Source organism: Bufo bufo, chromosome 1 (assembly GCF_905171765.1).
Source record: "Bufo bufo chromosome 1, aBufBuf1.1, whole genome shotgun sequence".
NCBI classification, from domain to species: domain Eukaryota; kingdom Metazoa; phylum Chordata; class Amphibia; order Anura; family Bufonidae; genus Bufo; species Bufo bufo.
The window spans coordinates 351,181,906-351,200,712 of NC_053389.1; the positions used below are offsets into that span (position 1 = coordinate 351,181,906).

Sequence of the window (18,807 nt, forward strand, 5' to 3'; positions counted from 1 at the left end):
ACCTGGTCAGTCAAACCCAAGGCAACATCATCGACCTCATCCCATATGCGTTTTTTCTGGAGCGTGCCCTGCGAAGAGTGCTGGATCAGGCCGTAGATGAGCATGAAGAGGAAGAGTTGTGGTCACCATCACCACCAGAAGCAGCCTTGTCGTCGTCGATTGCTGGACCTGCGGCAACGCAGAGAGAGGAGTCTGAAGAAGAGGAGTTAGAGGAGGAAGGTGACTTTAAGGAGGTGGAAGACCAACCACAGCAGGCGTCCCAGGGGGCTTGTTGTCACCTTTCAGGGACCCTTGGTGTTGTACGTGGCTGGGTGGAGGAAGAGACCTTCAATGACGTCAGTGAGGACAAGGAACGGGACATGGCTAGCTTGGTATCCAACTTTGTGCAAATGGGGAGTTTGCGGTTGTGCAAATGGACTGTTTGTGGTTGTTTGCGGTGTGTTAAATGGGGAGTTTGGTCTGTCACTGTGAAGCGGGCATAACCCTTATACTACCTGATCGATACAACATCATACCTGATGTTTTCAAGCACATTATTCCAAACAATTTAGGAATGTTAGGTGATTTATGCCCTTTATGGATTAAAACCCGACTTTGCGTCAACTACGTAATTTTCCATGGGAGTTTTGCCATGGATCCCCCTCCGGCATGCCACAGTCCAGGTGTTAGTCCCCTTGAAACAACTTTTCCATCACTATTGTGGCCAGAAAGAGTCCCTGTGAGTTTTAAAATTCGCCTGCCTAATGAAGTCTATGGCGGTTCACCCGGTTCGCGAACAATTGCAGAAATTCGCGTTCACCGTTCGCGAACGGAAAATTTTATGTTTGCGACATCTCTAGACACACACTGGCAAGCAACTGCAATTATATTACAGAGGAAAAATGTAATGACTTTTTTATCTGCAAGGTACTGTGCCACCCTATATGAGAGGTGGGCAGTGGGCACAGTACAGTCTGTGGGCCTGACACTCACTGGCAGGCAACTGCAATAATGATACAGAGGAAAAATTGAATGACTTTTTTATCTACAAGGTACTGTGCCACCCTATATGAGTGGTGGGCAGTGGGCACAGTACAGTCTGTGTGCCTAACACACACTGGCAGGCAACTGCAATTATATTACAGAGAAAAAATGTAATTACTTTTTTATCTTCAAGGTACTGTGCCACCCTATTTGATTGGTGGGCAGTGGGCACAGTGCAGTCTGTGGGCCTGACACACACACTGGCAGGCATCTCCAATTATATTACAGAGAAAAAATTTAATTACTTTTTTATCTGCAAGGTACTGTGCCACCCTATTTGATTGGTGGGCAGTGGGCACAGTGCAGTCTGTGGGCCTGACACACACACTGGCAGGCAACTGCAATTATATTACAGAGAAAAAATTTAATTACTTTTTTATCTGCAAGGTACTGTGCCACCCTATATGAGTGGTGGGCAGTGAGCACAGTACAGTCTGTGGGCCTGACACACACTGGCAGGCAACTGCAATTATATTACAGAGAAAAACATGTATGACTTTTTTATCTGCAAGGTACTGTGCCACCCTATATGAGTGGTGGGCAGTGGGCACAGTACAGTCTGTGTGCCTGACACACACTGGCAGGCAACTGCAATTATATTACAGAGGAAAAATTCAATGACTTTTTTTTATCTGCAAGGTACTGTGCTACCCGATATGAGTGGTGGGCACTGGCAGTGGGCACAGTACAGTCAGTGGGCCTGACACTCACTGGCAGGCAACTGCAATTATATTACATAGGAAAAATGTAATGACTTTTTTTACCTGCAAGGTACTGTGCCACCCCATATGAGTGGTGTGCACACAGTACAGTCTGTGGGCCCCTGTGGCCTCTCACACACGGGCAGGCAACTCCAATATATATATATATATAAAAAATAAATAAAAGCAGACTGATGTACCAGCCCTAAAAAGGGCTTTTTGGGGTGCTGTCAGGACGCTGTCCTTACAGCAGATGAGTCTTTGAGGACTAGAGTGGACACAGAACACTGGCCTAGTTAATGCTTTCCCTATTAATTCAGCAGCAGCAGCATGGCAATACATGGCATATTGTGCCCAACCTTAAATTTTATTAAATAAAACACATCATAACAATAAAGAATACACCGACTAGAGAGTGGAGGTAAACGGAACTGATTTATTAAATAAAGTACCAAATACAACTCACTTAAACTTTTAAGAGCCCAGTCATAAACTCAGACTCCAATAATAAATAAATATATATAACTAAAACTCAGAGTCCATCCCATCACGGGACGACTATCATTACTTCACCCAACATCAATCACATCTCCAAAACTTACCATAGATAAGGGGCGGGTGGGAGGGGCACACAGGATCCGGCTCCACAGGCAGGTTCAAGTCCAAGACAAGCCCCAGTCTGCGGAGCACGGCTAATTATAGCCCCCTCTGCATTCCCTTAAGCCAATCCGCAGTCGTCTCCAGGGCTCCGCTAACCTTCCTTACAACCCTGGGCCATCATAGGCTAAAATTCCCACCAATTGCAGGGTGTTCACTGGGCAGAAATACTTCTCTGCCCAGTGATCCCACAAAAGCAGGAAACCCTTTTCCCGCCGAAAATGCCTAATAATAACCCATCTATCACCATGCAGACAATTACCACAGGTCAAATAACCATAGGCAAATGCCAGTATGGCCATGCGTCCCCCTCCATAATGTCCGGGGGCCCTTCACTCTCCCTGCTCTAACTAACACTGCAGCTTCAGAATGAATCTAAGAGAGCTGCCGTCCTTGCTTTTTCTTTAGGAGGTGGGAGGGTCTGGGAGGGAGGGTATGCCGATTGGCTGGAATGTGTCTGCTGACTGTGAGGTACAGGGTCAAAATTTGCTCAATGATGACGTATAGGGGGCGGACCGAACATCGCATATGTTCGCCCGCCGCGGCGAACGCAAACAAACGATGTTCGCCGGGAACTGTTCGCCGACGAATAGTTCGGGACATCTCTAATAGAAAGTATATTATAGGTATATCACACCCCTGCCTCAATCAGTTTTTTTGGGGGGCAACTGGTATATCACACCAGTTGAAATTATTTGGTACAATAGCGTTTGCCACTCTGTGTAGCTGCGGTAACGCAGGAAAACCGCAAACAAATGCTGCACTACACAAATGCACTATATTATAGGTATATCACACCCCTGCCTCAATCAGTTTGTTTGGGGGGCAACTGGTATATCACACCAGTTGAAATTATTTGTTCCAAGAGCATTTGCCCCTCTGTATAGCTGCAGTATCGCAGCAGAAATGTAATGCTGCACTACCCAAATGTACTATATAGAAAGTATATTATTGGTATATCACACCCCTGCCTTAATCAGTTTTTTTGGGGGGAAACTGGTATATCACACCAGTTGAAATTATTTGTTCCAATAGCGATTTTCACTCTGTGTAGCTGCGGGAACTCAGCAGAACTGCAAACAAATGCTGCACTACCCAAATGCACTATATAGAAAGTATATTATAGGTATATCACACCCCTGCCTCAATCAGCTATTTTGGGGGGCAACTGGTATATCACACCAGTTGAAATTATTTGTTCCAAGAGCATTTGCCCCTCTGTATAGCTACAGTATCGCAGCAGAAATGTACACAACTGCTGCACAATACAAACACACTATAATATACTTTCTATGTTAGAAAGTAATTATAAGTATATCACACCTATCGATAGCACACCTATACCAGTCCTTTGATGGACTTTTGTGGCCCTATTAGCTAGCGTTTGGTGTCCCTAACAGCCTGTCCCTGCTCCACACAGCAATCTCTCCCTACACTGGCAAAAGACTGAATGTAAAATGGCGGCCAGATCGGGTTTATTTATAAGGTAGGGGGGGGGGGGGTGTCCATGTGCTGAAATATCTCAATTGGCTGTCCTGTATCACCTGATGAATGTGTCATGGGTCAAAGTTCTTCACAATGTAAAAGAATATGGCGCCGGCGGACATCACTATATGTTCGCCCGTTCAGAGAACCGCGAACGAGCATAGTGCGCCGCGAAACGACCTCCGGGCGAACCGCAAGGCAGTCTCTCGTTCTGATGAACCATGTGAGGTCAGGATGTTGCATCCATAATATGTGCACTAACAAAGCCTGAAAATCAAGCCCATTGTGAGATGAAGACCAATATTGCACTTTTTCTTTTTTTGCTGGGTTCCTGGATAGCCAGATCTTTAGATCAGGTGAAAGCAATTTTTACTGTTCAAAATTGCTTCCAGTCACTTTGTAAGTGCAGACTGGAGGCACTTACTGTACTTCTGATGATCTAGGTTAGATGATTTCTAGATGACAGTCACAGCGGCAATGTGCTTTTACAATTCTGTCAGAAAATCTATCTACTCAGAATACAATTGATTGCATTGTCAGTCATCTTCTAAAACAGCTACAGGATGATTGAATACAGAAGTGATACTCGACATATCACTAGAATTATAATGCACCTCACTGCATTCTGCTGATTAACCTTCTATCTGCAATACCTTTTACACTATTAGAATATAACATACAACACATCATGGGATGCTCATTGTGCCACTGTCGGATCAGCCATCAGCCATATGACATTAGTACTTTGTCACTCTGAAGCACTCCATCTTGTACATCCTGCTGCCAAGCCTGCATTAATGTGTCGATTCCATGTACAGCCACTAGAGGGCTTCTCCTCTCTGGTGGATGCAGCTCAGTTTGCTCTGGGTTATATTATTCCTACATGAGCAGCAGCAGACTTCTTGCATACAAACTGCTTTCCTTGCTGCTAAAGGACATTCTGAACCTCTTTTTAGAATCACATTACTGTTAGTCATATCAGTGATTGCTCTGCAAAAGGAGGAGTATCTATATTCTCTGCAGGTGAACATTCTGCATCTTAAAGGTAAGGATATTTCTTCTGATGACAATATTGAAGCAATGTTGCGTATGCCCTGGTACGAAATATCTCTGTTTGCATTTTGAGAAATATTTTAGGGGCTTCATTCTTTGGTATTTTTAATATAAATGAAAAGATGTGAAATCTTAATCTGCTGCATAAATGCCATTAGTGTTAACATTGTGGCAGAAGATAAGTTTCTTTCAATCCATTAATTGATTTTAAATTGGATCTAATCGTTATGTGTTCCTGCGCCTACATTAGAAAATGGTTATTGCCACCTATTTGGATCTCATTATAGGTATAGCATCTCCACTAATTCAGGACTCCCAGTTTCAGCATCTAACATTCAGGTCAGGCAGAGATCATGGAGTTTGATCAGCTCTCTGTACCATGCACCTTAACTATGGCATCCCACAATGGAGCTGTGATTGAAAACAGACACAACTTGTATAATATTTGTGCAAACTCATTGCAAGGAGGGAACCATCTCCTTTCTGTTTCAATGACATGGGATGTTGACTGAACTGAGTATCTCTGGGGCGGAAAAAACTTTTATCTGCTATTTTATAGAGAAGAGTTTCATTGATTTGTGGTAGAACATTACGTATGTGATGAAAGTTTTAATCTGTTACCTAAGCATTACATTACTTGAATTGTTGTGCACCATATGTATGAATGACTATTAATACCATTATACAGGGTGGGCCATTTTTATGGATACACCTTAATAAAATGGGAATGGTTGGTGATATTAACTTCCTGTTTGTGGCACATTAGTATATGTGAGGGGGGAAACTTTTCAAGATGGGTGGTGACCATGGCGGCCATTTTGAAGTCGGCCATTTTTAATCCAACTTTTGTTTTTTCAATAGGAAGAGGGTCATGTGACACATCAAACTTATTGGGAATTTCACAAGAAAAACAATGGTGTGCTTGGTTTTAATGTAACTTTATTCTTTCATGAGTTATTTACAAGTTTCTGACCACTTATAAAATGTGTTCAATGTGCTGCCCATTGTGTTGGATTGTCATTGCAACCCTCTTCTCCCACTCTTCACACACTGATAGCAACACCGCAGGAGAAATGCTAGCACAGGCTTCCAGTATCCGTAGTTTCAGGTGCTGCACATCTCGTATCTTCACAGCATAGACAATTGCCTTCAGATAACCCCAAAGATAAAAGTCTAAGGGGGTCAGATCAGGAGACCTTGGGGGCCATTCAACTGGCCCACGACGACCAATCCACTTTCCAGGAAACTGTTCATCTAGGAATGCTCGGACCTGACACCCATAATGTGGTGGTGCACCATCTTGCTGGAAAAACTCAGGGAACATGCCAGCTTCAGTGCATAAAGAGGGAAACACATCATCATGTAGCAATTTCGCATATCCAGTGACCCCCTTACACTTTTATCTTTGGGGTCATCTGAAGGCAATTGTCTATGCTGTGAAGATACGAGATGTGCAGCACCTGAAACTACGGATACTGGAAGCCTGTGCTAGCATTTCTCCTGCGGTGTTGCTATCAGTGTGTGAAGAGTGGGAGAAGAGGGTTGCATTGACAATCCAACACAATGGGCAGCACATTGAACACATTTTATAAGTGGTCAGAAACTTGTAAATAACTCATGAAAGAATAAATTTACGTTAAAACCAAGCACACCATTGTTTTTCTTGTGAAATTCCCAATAAGTTTGATGTGTCACATGACCCTCTTCCTATTGAAAAAACAAAAGTTGGATTCAAAATGGCCGACTTCAAAATGGCCACCATGGTCACCACCCATCTTGAAAAGTTTCCCCCCTCACATATACTAATGTGCCACAAACAGGAAGTTAATATCACCAACCATTCCCATTTTATTAAGGTGTATCCATATAAATAGCCCACCCTGTATAATAATCTATAGCCTCTGTAGATAGATTGATATACATCCAGCATGGATTACAGAGCAATTTACATAAGTGTATGCAAACGTGGATTTTAATCATACTTTCACATAGGGCAACCCTTAAGGGCAACTTATATTAGTAGATCCAACTTGTTATGTGTATAGTTTCCATGGTTTAGAAGCAGGCATGCTCAACCTGCGGCCCTGCAGCTGTTGTAAAACTACAACTCCCACAATGCCCTGCTGTAGGCTGATAGTTGTAGGCTGTTCGGGCATGCTGGGAGTTGTAGTTTTGCAACAGCTGGAGGGCCGCAGGTTGAGCATGCCTGGCTTAGAGCGTCATTCAGCTTATGGGAATTTTGTGTGGTGCATTGGTGTAGTGATCGTTGTGTACATGATATACTTTACTTGTGGCCAGAATGGTTGAGGTGTCTTCTTTGGCCAAACAATGCTGGGCCTCTGATGCTTACAAATGAAGATATCATTTGTGGATGTTATTATCTCACCGTATTTGATCCTAGATAATGGTACGAATCAGTAGACTAATGATGCTATGTAATTATATACAAGTGGAATGCTGCATTTTCACTTTCCAAACAGTAGTCAATTATTGGGAAAGAAGTGTTTCTTTCTGACAATTGGCTGCTCGTTCAGTGCGGTTGAAGCGATGCATTTTCATGCAATAGTCACAGCTATCGCTCGTTCTCATGCAGTTTCATTGTTTCTGGGCAGCGAAGTGCTGTTTAGACAGAATATATACAAAGTTCCAGAACCCCTATGCTCCTATCCAATGAAGTAGTCCAGCGCCAGGATAAAATCCAAAGTTCTCTTTATTGAAGGCAAATAAGATCACAACAATACAAATTGGGGAGACAGCACCCAGATAAAAGTCGCTGATGCATTTCAGATGACAATGCGCCCCTAGTCGTAATGAAGTACTCAACGGGTTTTATCGGGGTGCTGTCTCGCCAATATGTACTGCTGTGATCTTTTTTGCCCTCAATAAAGATAACTTTGGATTTTATCCTGATGCTGGACTACTTCATTGGATGCTGTTTAGACATCATAATCTGCTGTCCAGAAACAATTTAGCTGTCTGCATTAATGATTGTTTCACTCCTTGAACCAGCACGTTCATCAGGTGATCAGCAGCACCTTAAGACAGGCCTATTATCGTGAACGAGCGTTCATAAGAAGGTTCATTCCTGATAACGGGCCCAAACATAGGGCCATGTAAACCCAACAGTAAGTGATACTGTTAGTGCATCAAGATCACATGTTATTCTAGCACTCTGTACTGCAAGTAATATGTCACTTATCATAGTCCATGGTAAATCAATTCAACTGTTAAAGAGGTTTTCCAGGATTTTGTATACTGATGACCTATGCTGAGGAGGGAATGGGGCTGAGCGCAATACCAAGCACAGCCGCTATACAATATACAGCGCTGTGCTTGGTAAGCTGCGAGCAGTCCATGGCATTCACAGGAGCACAAGTGCCTTCTCTGACTAATCAGTGGGGGTCCCGGGTGTCAGACCCCCATCAATCAGATACTTATGACCTATCCTGAGGATAGATCTGCAGTATCAAAATCCTTGAAAACCCCTTTTAATAGATAAGCTTTTGACCACAGTTTTCCTCTTTTTTTTTTTTAAGTTAGGTTTTCCAAAGATTTCTTCGAAGGCCCACAGATTCTAGTAATCAAGCACTTGCAGAGCAAAACTATCAGATAACATGGAAAGTAAGAAACACAAAGCAGAAACAACAAATTTCCAATTAAAATGTGATTACCGGTAATATATTTTAGACAAGGATTGTTATAGTGGGTTATTTTCTAAAGTGTTTCAATGGCATTTATTATGTAGACAAAGTCAATGCAACACACTTACTAATGTATTGTGACTGTCCACATTGCCTCCTTTGCTGGCTGGATTCATTTTCCATCACATTATACACTGCTTTTATCTAGGGGTTACACCCATCCTGCAATCCAGCAATGGATGCTGTGCTTGCAGATTATAGGAAAAAGGCCTGCGCATTTTCCTACAGTATGCAAGTACTGCTGGATTGCAGGATGGTTGTAACCCCCTACAGTGTGTGTGTGTGTGTGTGTGTGTGTATATATATATATATATATATATATATATATATATATTATGTGATAGACCAACACAAAGTAGCAAGTATGTGTAATGTGAAAAGAAAATGACACATGGCTTTCAAAATTTTTAATAAATAAAAATCTGAAAAATGTGGTTCATTTGTATTCAGCCCCCTGTACTCTTACCTTTAAATAAACTCCAGTGTGAACAATTGCCTTCAGAAGTCACCTAATTAGTATATAGAGCACACCTGTGTTTAATTTGTTCTCAGTATAACTACAGCTGTTCTATGAAGGCATTAGTCATCATGAAAACCAAGTAACGCACCAGAGAAGCCAGGGATAAAGTTGTGGAGACATGTAAAACAGGGTAAGGTTATAAAAAAATATCCCAAGCTCTAAACATCTCACAGATCACTGTTCAATCTATCATTCAAAAATGGAGGGAGCAGGGGCGGACTGACCATTCGGGCACGGACGGAGGGCCCGCAGCCACTAGGGGGCCCGCTCACTCCTGCAGCCAGGGGTCGCAATAACTTTTACTCAGTGGCGTACTAAGGGGAGTGCGTGGAGGGCATTCCGCCCGGGTGCCGGCTCTCACGGGGGCGCCAGAAGCAATGACCTCTTCCATCAATACAGATGGAAGCGCTCATTGCTGGAGCACAGGGAGCTGGGTCATGTCACTCACCGCTCAGCTCTCCGCGCTCCTTCAGGCTGGCGGCGCTCTGAATGGTAGAGCAGGAAGACTTCTCCCCGCTCCACTATTCAGCCTGCAGGCAAGGATCGCCGGCAGACCGCACATCGCCGTCACTATAATAGAAAATTCCTTAATCTTGGGGGCGTGGTTTGGCAGCCGAGCGTGATGGCCGCTTGAACTTGCAGCTCCTGCACAAAGCTACTGATAAAGCACGATATACCCTGCCTAAAGTTCTGGCAAGATGCCCAGGGGCAAGAGAGTGCATGCCAAACAGGGTAAACTGGACTTTTACTTTGAGAAAGATGCAGACGCCTCACAGCAGAGTCCAGCGGCTCCCCGCCATCTTTGCCTCATGCGGTCGAGAAGGAACCCAGATCTTCTCCAGCATGACAGTACGAACTACCGCAGCCAGCGAGGAGTAGCCCCAGCTTACCCAAGTCTGATACCCGGACATCAACGACAGGCAGCTCCGCTGGTTCGTCTCCCTCCTCCGGTGTTGCAAGAGTACAGACGCCATCCTGCTCAGACACGAGGAGCCCGGAGAAGCAGAGGCCTAGGCTTCAATCGGCGGCAGACGTGGAGATGAGCTCCGAGGGCCTAGATGCCCATCTTATCACTGACATTTTACACAAGCTACCCACCTCAGATCAACCTGCATCAGGGAATCTCTTGAAAGAGATGCTGATCGCTTTTAGCACAGCCCTCCATTCCGATTTCTCCTTCCTGATAACCCCGCTAAAGTCATCTGTTGCGGGCCTAGAGTCGAGAGTCTCACATGTCGTAATTAAAATGGGGGAGTTTGCGGCTTTGCATATTCAATTGATCGACAATCAAGAAGCTATGCAAGCGGAAATCGACCGCATAAAAGCCAAAATGAACGACCTAGAGGATCGCTCTAGGCGAAACAATATAACATTTCGGGGCATACCTGAAGAAGTCGGTCCGTCAGAGCTAGCGGACTACTTAAAATCGCTGATGAAAAAGCTGTTGCCCTTCTGTGCGGATCAGTTGTTCACTTGATCATAGACAGGGCTCATCGGATCCCCAGACCCCGGCATTTGCCGGAGACTACTCCCAGAGACACTCTGGCACGGATACATTTCTTCCGTACGAAAGAAGCCGTATTGATGGCAGCTCGTCAGATGTCCGAGATGCCTGCGCCTTTTCAGCCTGCGAAATTATATGCTGACCTGTCGGCAGCCACGCTGCGACAAAGGCGCCTGCTGGCTCCAATTACAACCATTTTTAGGGAGCACAGTATTGCTTACAAGTGGGGGTTCCCCGTGAAGCTCCTGCTCACCCATAACGGCAAGCAACATAGCATTGCATCGGTGGAGGAGGGTCGTCGCCTGCTGGGTTCTTGGAACTTACCTTTACCCTCAGAAGAGGAACTCCACTCATTGCCCCCACGCCACCTGAATTCAGAAAGGCACACGGTCTGTGCCAAGAGGGGTACCAAGCATTGATGCTATCTCCTTTAGTTTGTGCATTGGAGTGCACTTTAGTGCTTGGCATCAAACAGGACTTGTTCCCCTTTAAGTCCTAAAACCGGAATTCACACCTCCGCGGGTGACTATTCACTCCGGTTTGAATTATTGTTTGTTTTCTTTTTTTTACTTTACTTGTTCTATATTTGTTCTTTTATGCTCTTCATTTGCCTTTACAGTCGTGTATCAGATAGTTATGAATGGTGGGGTGAGGAGGGAGTTGGGAGCAGACCCATATTTGTTGTCATAATGATTCTAGCAAGTGTCATTAGCTTTTTGACAATTTCCCATGGTTCTTAAATTAGTCTCTTTAAATGCCAAAGGGCTAAATAGTCCCCAGAAGAGGTCTTTTATGTGGTCAGAAGCACTCGATCTCAAAGCTGATATTCTGTGAGGAACAGGAGACCCATATAGTAAACAAAGATGCGCATAGGATCAGACATCATTTATTCCCACATGTCGTACAGTCTCACTACCACAAAAAACAGAGAGGAGTCCTATTAGCCTTTAGGAATTCTATCGCTTTTTCACCCAGTAATATACTCCTAGACAAAAATGGTAGATTCATTATCTTAACATGCACTATAAATAACTTAGCGTATACCATAGTGGCTGTCTATGCTCCTAATAGGCACCAGCTACATTTCTTTAACAAAGTACTAGCAAAAACTGCGAAATTGCAACAAGGCCACCTAATAATTTGTGGAGACTTCAACCTAGTGCCAGATGCTGAGATTGATTCGTCAGCTAGGAATAGGAGTTCCTACCCCACTTTGAGCCCTCTTTTGAGACGGGAAAAGCTGTTCGACATCTGGAGAATTCATCATGCCTCAGAGCGAGATTACTCCTTCTTCTCACCTGTGCACAATTCCTACTCTCGCATAGACCTTTTTTTAGTTAGTAGATCACTTCTCCAATTAGCCACACAGTCTATGGTGGAGACAATAAAATGGTCTGACCATGCTGCCATATCCCTGTCAATACAAGAAACATACAATATAAGAGACACCCTCTGGCGTTGTAGCCCCTACATTATCTCTGATCCAGGGTATAAAGCAGAAATCGACAGAGCATTAACTGATTATTTTGAGCTAAATGTGGGCTTGGTCTCCAATCCCTGTATCCTGTGGAATGCCCATAAGGCCTACATCTGAGGCATGTTTATCAAGTTGGGCCACCAGTCAAAAAAACAAAAGGAACAGAAATTGCATACCATACTCTCCCAACTCACCTCCCTAGAATCTCTAAATAAGTCTTCTTTATCTGCAGAGAGAGTAGCCCAAATACATGCCCTGAGAATGCAACTTAGAGAAAGTCTTCTTTTCACATATGAAAAGAAATTAAGGGCCACCAAAGCCCGCTACTATTCACAAGACAATAAGGCAGGGAAACTATTGGCCCGTCGCTTAAAAATGAGAGCAGCCAAAGCCAGAGTTCCTCACTTGATACACCCTGCCAATGGGCATAAGATCTATGACCCAAAAGCTATGGCAGACCAGTTTGTTGAATATTACTCGGCTTTGTACAACCTTAGGGACTCCCCCGAGATAGTACCAATTTCGCCCCTTGAAATTAGTTCTTACTTGGAAAAACTAAATCTCCCAGCTCTAAATGACCAACAGAGGAATACACTGTCCCACCCTATCAGTTCCCTAGAAATAGCTAGAGCCATATCCTCACTTCATCTTCACAAATCCCCTGGCCCGGATGGTCTGTCCAATATATACTATAAGACATTTCAAGACCAGCTCATACCCCACCTACTACTAGTATATAACAAAGCATTTACAGGTGGCTCTTTCTCAGATGAGATGTTATCGGCGACGATAGTAGCCCTACCAAAACCTGGAAAACTGCCAGATAGGCCCCAAAATTTTAGGCCCATCTCCCTGTTAAACACAGATCTAAAAATTTATGCCAAAATTCTGGCAACTAGACTGTCGAATATTATACCACTTCTTACATCTGCTGACCAAACGGGATTTGTCAAGGGGAGGCAAATTATAGATAATTCCCGTCGGACCCTGAACATCATAGATGTCATAAATCACAAGGGGATTAGTGCATTGTTGGTGACCTTAGACGCAGAGAAGGCGTTCGACCGATTGAACTGGTCGTTCGCCTTCTCCGTGTTGAAAACAATGGGCTTAGGAGAGGCGTTCATAGAGGCAATATGAGCCCTTTACTCTAATCCTTCAGCTAAAGTGTTCATTAACGGAGCATTATCACCATCATTTCCATTAACCAATGGCACACGTCAGGGGTGTCCTCTTTCAGCCTTAATTTTTATCCACTTTCTCCAAAACTGCGCCACTTCTAGCATGGGATAAGGAAATACAGGAAAACATACCAGCGATAGATTGGATGGAAACATTCAAGTTCATCTCCATGACATTCCGTAGCACATCGTTGTATGAAGCAGCCATTAAGTCCTGTTTGAGATGGTACTATACCCCTGATAAATTGAGTAAAATCTACCCTGGTACGTCACATCTCTGTTGGCGTGGATGTGGATACTCTGGCACACTGCTGCATATCCTTTGGGAGTGCCCTTTGATATTACAAATCTGGTCAGATATGTTTGAGGTAGCCTCTAGATTCTGTGGAATCACTATTAATAAAACAGTACATACAGCTCTCTTTTTCAGGGATATCCAAGCCGTCCCACTCAGGTGCAGAAACCCAGTTGCTCATCTGCTACTTGTTACTAAATTAGCGTTAACCAAATACTGGAAAACTGCAAATATCCCCTCTAAGGCAGAAATATTGGCCAGAGTTCATAATAACTGTACTTATGAAAAAGTAATGGCATGCAAGGATCATAGAGTTGATAAGTTTACCTACCAGTGGGAGTTGTGGTTGTTGTCCATGCCCAAGCCCTCAAGTCAACCATATGACGTGTCATTATAGCACTATCTGAACACCATATAACTGTAATGTTTTCTTTACTAAGGCAATATTTATTTTTCCTGTTACTTTAATACTTGTTTATATGTATTAATATACCTGATGCTACATTCACTGTACCGCCATCTGTGATTATCTGTGTGAATTATTGATTACCTACAATGTAACAGATGGTGTTCATTTTATGATTTTGTTGAAAAAATTCAATAAAAATGATTGAAATTAAAAAAGAAAATGCCTAATCTTGTCTGCATTTGCAGACAAGAATAGGACATGTTCTATTTTTTAGCGGAAACGGAAGCACAGATACGGAAGTGTGGATCCGCAAATGCGGATGCGGACAGCACATTCCGGCCCCTTTGAAAATGAATGGGTGTGCACCCGTTCCGTAAAATTGCGGAACGGATGCGGACCCATTTTGCGGACGTGTGAATGAAAAAGATATCCCTCAAAATGAAAATAAATTAAATTATTAAAATTAACCAAAAAGCATAGATGTGGTAGGCAATAACAGGTGCTCAGCAGCACCAAATCAGAAACCATATGTCCTACCACAATCCGGGGGGTTCCAGTGCACATCGATGAATCCAGGAGGGAAAGCAAAAAAACATCTATCCCTGGGCTAGATGATGATGTGGTATTAAAGGACAAAGTGGGCAAAGAACTGTCCCTGATATTGCCCTACAGGGGGGTGCTATTCTGGCCCTGATAGCCTAACCACAGACCACCCGCCCTGATAAGAGCGACCCCGTCCGGAACCTTACCCTATATAAAAATGGCCCTAGTAAGCCCCTAGCCCCTAGGCCCCTGACTTCCAGGTGATTACTATATAGATCTATGTGTTTTTGACTCATTATAAAAGTATATTATAAGTATATCACACCCCTCTGTATATCACACATATCGATAGCACACCTATACTAGTGCTTAAAAGAACTTTTGTGGTCCTATTAGCTAGCGTTTGGTGTCCCTAACAGCCTGTCCCTGCTCCACACAGCAACCTCTCCCTACACTGGCAAAACACTGAATGTAAAATGGCGGCCATATCAGGTTTATTTATAAGGTAGGGGGTATGTCCATGTGCTGAAATGTCTCAATTGGCTGTCCTGTACCACCTGATGGATGTGTCATGGGTCAAAGTTATTCACATTGTAAAAGAATATGGCGGGCGCAAATTTCTCCATATGTTCGCATGTTCGGCGAATCGCGAACACGCAAAGTTCGCCGCGAAACGACTGCCGGGCGAACCGCAAGGCCATCTCTAAGCACAATGACATTGCTAATGTGAAGGGGACACAATGGGCATTTCTACTATGGAGGGGGCACAGTGCACAGAGGGCATTACTACTCTGAAGATTGCACAGAGGGCATTACTACTATGAAGGGGGGACAGAGGGCATTATTACTGTGAACGGGCACAATGGGCATTGCTAGCACAGAGGGCATTACTACTATTAAGGGGGCACAATGGGTATTTCTACTATGGAGGGGACACAGAGGGCATTATTACTGGTAAGGGGGCACAATGGTCATTATTACTATTAAGGGGGCACAATGGTCATTATTACTATTAAGGGGGCACAATGGGCATTATTACTGTGAAGGGGGATAATGGGCATTACTACTACTATTAAGGGGCATTATTACTGTGAAGGAGGCATAATGGGGATTATTACTGTGAGGAAGGCACAAAGAGGGCATTACAACTTTGAAGGGGGGCACAGATAGGGCATTACTACCGTGAAAGGGCCACAGTGAGGGCATAACTACTGTGAGAGGGGCACAATAAGGGCATAACTACTATGAAGGGGCACAATGAAGGGATTAATACTTTAAGGGGGCACAATGTGGGCATTACGACTGTTAGGGGGCAAAATGTGGACATACCTACTGTTAGGGGGCACACATCTGTGAAAAACTACTGTGAAGGTTGTACAATGAGGGCAATACTACTGTGGGGGTATTGGGGGGGTGCCAGACAAAGGACCCGCCCCGGGTGCCAAACAACCTAGGCACGCCACTGCTTTTTACTAAATAATACATTTTACTCCTTACAGCAAGGAGCTTTGTTATTGGTTGGGTATTTGCGATATAGGTCGGGTCAGTCAGGGGAAGCCGGCGAGAGCTGGAAGGAGGAGGGGCCGGCTCCCGGAAGTGGCTGTATTAAGGAGAGCAGGGAGCGCTGCCCAAGGACCCTGGGGAGCCGCAGACTCATGTGACTGGACTGGTCTGAGAGAAAAGATGACCCCAGGCCTGTGCCCCCCCCCCGGCCGTGTTGTGGCAGTAAAAAGCCCGGCCTGTCAGTCTTCAAGTAAGTGATTCCCCCTCCCCAATCATGGTTCCATCGAGTCTCACGGTTCTCTGCTCCCCCTTCCTCCTGTCACCCCACTAGTGACCCTGCTCCCCCCTCCTCCTGTCACCCTGCTCACCCCTCCTCCTATCATCCCACTAGTGACACTGCTCCCTCCTCCTGTCACCTCAATAGTGACCCTGCTTCCTCCTCCTCCTGTCACCCCACTAGTGACCCTGCTCCCCCCTCCTCCTCCCCCACTAGTGACCCTGCTCCCCCCTCCTCCTCTCTCACCTAGTGACCCTGCTCCTCCACCTCCTGTCCCCCCTAGTGACCATGCTCCTCCCTCCTCCTGTCACCTCACTAGTGACCCTGCTTCCCCTCTCCTACTATCCCCCCTAGTGACCCTACTCCATCTCCTCCTGTCACCTCACTAGTGACCCTGCTCCCCCCCACTAGTGACCCTGCTCCCCCCTGCTCCCCCTCCTCCTGTCACCCCACTAGTGACCCTGCTCCCCCCTTATCCTGTCACCCCACTAGTAACCCTGCTCCCCTCCACTAGTGACCCTGTGTGTTCCTGTACGGAGAGGAGCCTGGCTGGAGTGTGGTGAGGCCTAGCTGTGTGTCTGTCCCTTTGTGTGGGTCTCTCTCTCTGTGTGTGTGTATGTCCCTGTGTGTGTCTGTCCCTGTGTGTGTGTGTGTCTGTCCCTGTGTGTGTGTGTCTTTCCGTGTGTGTGTGTGTGTCTGTGTCTGTCTCTGTGTGCCTGTCTGTCTGTCTGTGTGTCTGTCCCTGTGTGTGTGTCTTTCCCTGTGTAAGTGTGTCTGTCCCTGTCTGTGTGTGTGTATCTGTGTCTGTCGCTGTGTGTGTGTCTGTGTCTTTCCCTGTGTGTGTCTGTTCCTGTGTGTGTACTAGTGTGTACTAGTGAAGGCGCGCCGCGTGTGTGCCCATTTCCGCAAGTCGTCCACAGCTTCAGCTGGTCTGTCAACGCTGCAGCAGCGCTTGTTGTGTGATGTGAGCATGCGCTGGAACTCTACGTTCTACATGTTGGCCAGGCTTTGTGAGCAGCAGAGGGCAGTTGTGGAATACCAGCTGCAACATGGTCGTCGTCTTTCGAGTCAACTGCCACTATTCACAAGCGAGGAGTGGGCATTGATGTCAGACCTCTGTGAGGCTTTAAAAAACTGATGAATCCAAACAGATGGTTAGTGGCGATAAGGCTATTGTCAGCATAACCATCCCACTGCTGTGTCTACTCAAACGATCGCTGCTCACAATTAAGGACGATGCTCTAAATGTGGCAGACGAGGAAATGGGGGAGGACATTACACAGGGTGATAGCCAGACCACCCACAGTTCATCTTCTCAGTGTGAATTGGACCATGAAGAGGAGGAGGAGCTGGAGACAGTTGCCTCTGCTACAGAGCGTAGTACCCATGGAACTTTAATTCCATCTGTTCAGCGTGGATGGGCAGAAGAGGAGGAGGATGAGGAGATGGAGAGTCATCCTGATGTCGACATCGACGTCTTGCCTGTTGGTACTCTGACACACATGGCTGACTTCATGTTAGGCTGCTTTTCCCGCGACCCTCAGGTTATACGCATTTTAGATAACATGGATTACTGGGTGTTCACCCTTCTCGACCCCCACTACAAAGAGAACTTCTCATCTCTCATTCCTGCGGTGGAGAGGACGAGTAAAACGGTGCAATACCAAAAGGTACTTGTTGAGAGATTGCTCCAAAATTTTCCATCTGACAACGTGGCCGGCAGAGTCTGTACTTCCTTAAGCAACCGAGTAGAAGGGAGACAAGGGGAACACATAGCAGTTACAACAAAGGCAGGGCAACACTCTCCAAGGCATGGGACACTTTCATGACACCCCGCCAGCAACCTCACCCTGAAGCGCGGCCTAGTGGTACAAGGAGGGAAAAGTTTTGGAAGATGGTGAGGGAATACATAGCAGACTGTGTCAGCATCCTAAATGATCCCTCAGTGCCTTACAACTACTGGGTGTCCAAGCTGGACACGTGGCACGAACTTGCGCTCTACACCTTGGAGGTGCTGGCCTGCCCTCCCATTAGCGTTTGTCTGAGCGTGTATTTAGTGCTGATGGTGGCATTATAACAGATAAGTGTATCTGCTTGTCCACTGGCAATGCTGACAGGTTGACTCAGATAAAAATGAACAAGTAAAATTGTGAAGTAAGTGACACTTGCGCTGTCATACGGTGCTCTCTGTAACTGATGTATCCACCAGGATTGCCGCTGCCTGATATTGAGTGTCCAGCCTAATCTCACTAATAGTAAGTATCTAATTGCTACACATTCTAATAGAATACCGGCGCTGGCACAGAGAGAATAAGGAGATCATACATCTATACAGGACACTTATTAGGACATATAATGATATTTCCCTAATAACTGATAGCAATGTCTCTACCTGTATTGATGGACGATCGTTCAGTATTGTTGTCCCGTTATTCCAAGCAGTGCTATACAGTTCTTACAGATTTAGTAAACCTCTTG

At 45.1% G+C, this 18,807-nt stretch overlaps 2 protein-coding genes across 3 annotated transcripts in view; one reads left to right on the plus strand and one right to left on the minus strand.

The window, feature by feature from the left end:
- The window catches only part of DOCK2 (dedicator of cytokinesis 2), a 1,232,183-nt gene that overhangs the window by 474,964 nt on the left and 738,412 nt on the right, over window positions 1–18,807 (minus strand). The window lies entirely within an intron of this gene.
- Window positions 4,800–18,807, plus strand: part of INSYN2B (inhibitory synaptic factor family member 2B) — a 75,630-nt gene continuing 61,622 nt past the window's right edge. Inside the window, exon 1 of the mRNA XM_040442845.1 lies at window positions 4,800–4,911. The gene's annotated coding sequence lies outside the window, so the exon portion shown is untranslated. The remainder of the gene's footprint in view (window positions 4,912–18,807) is intronic.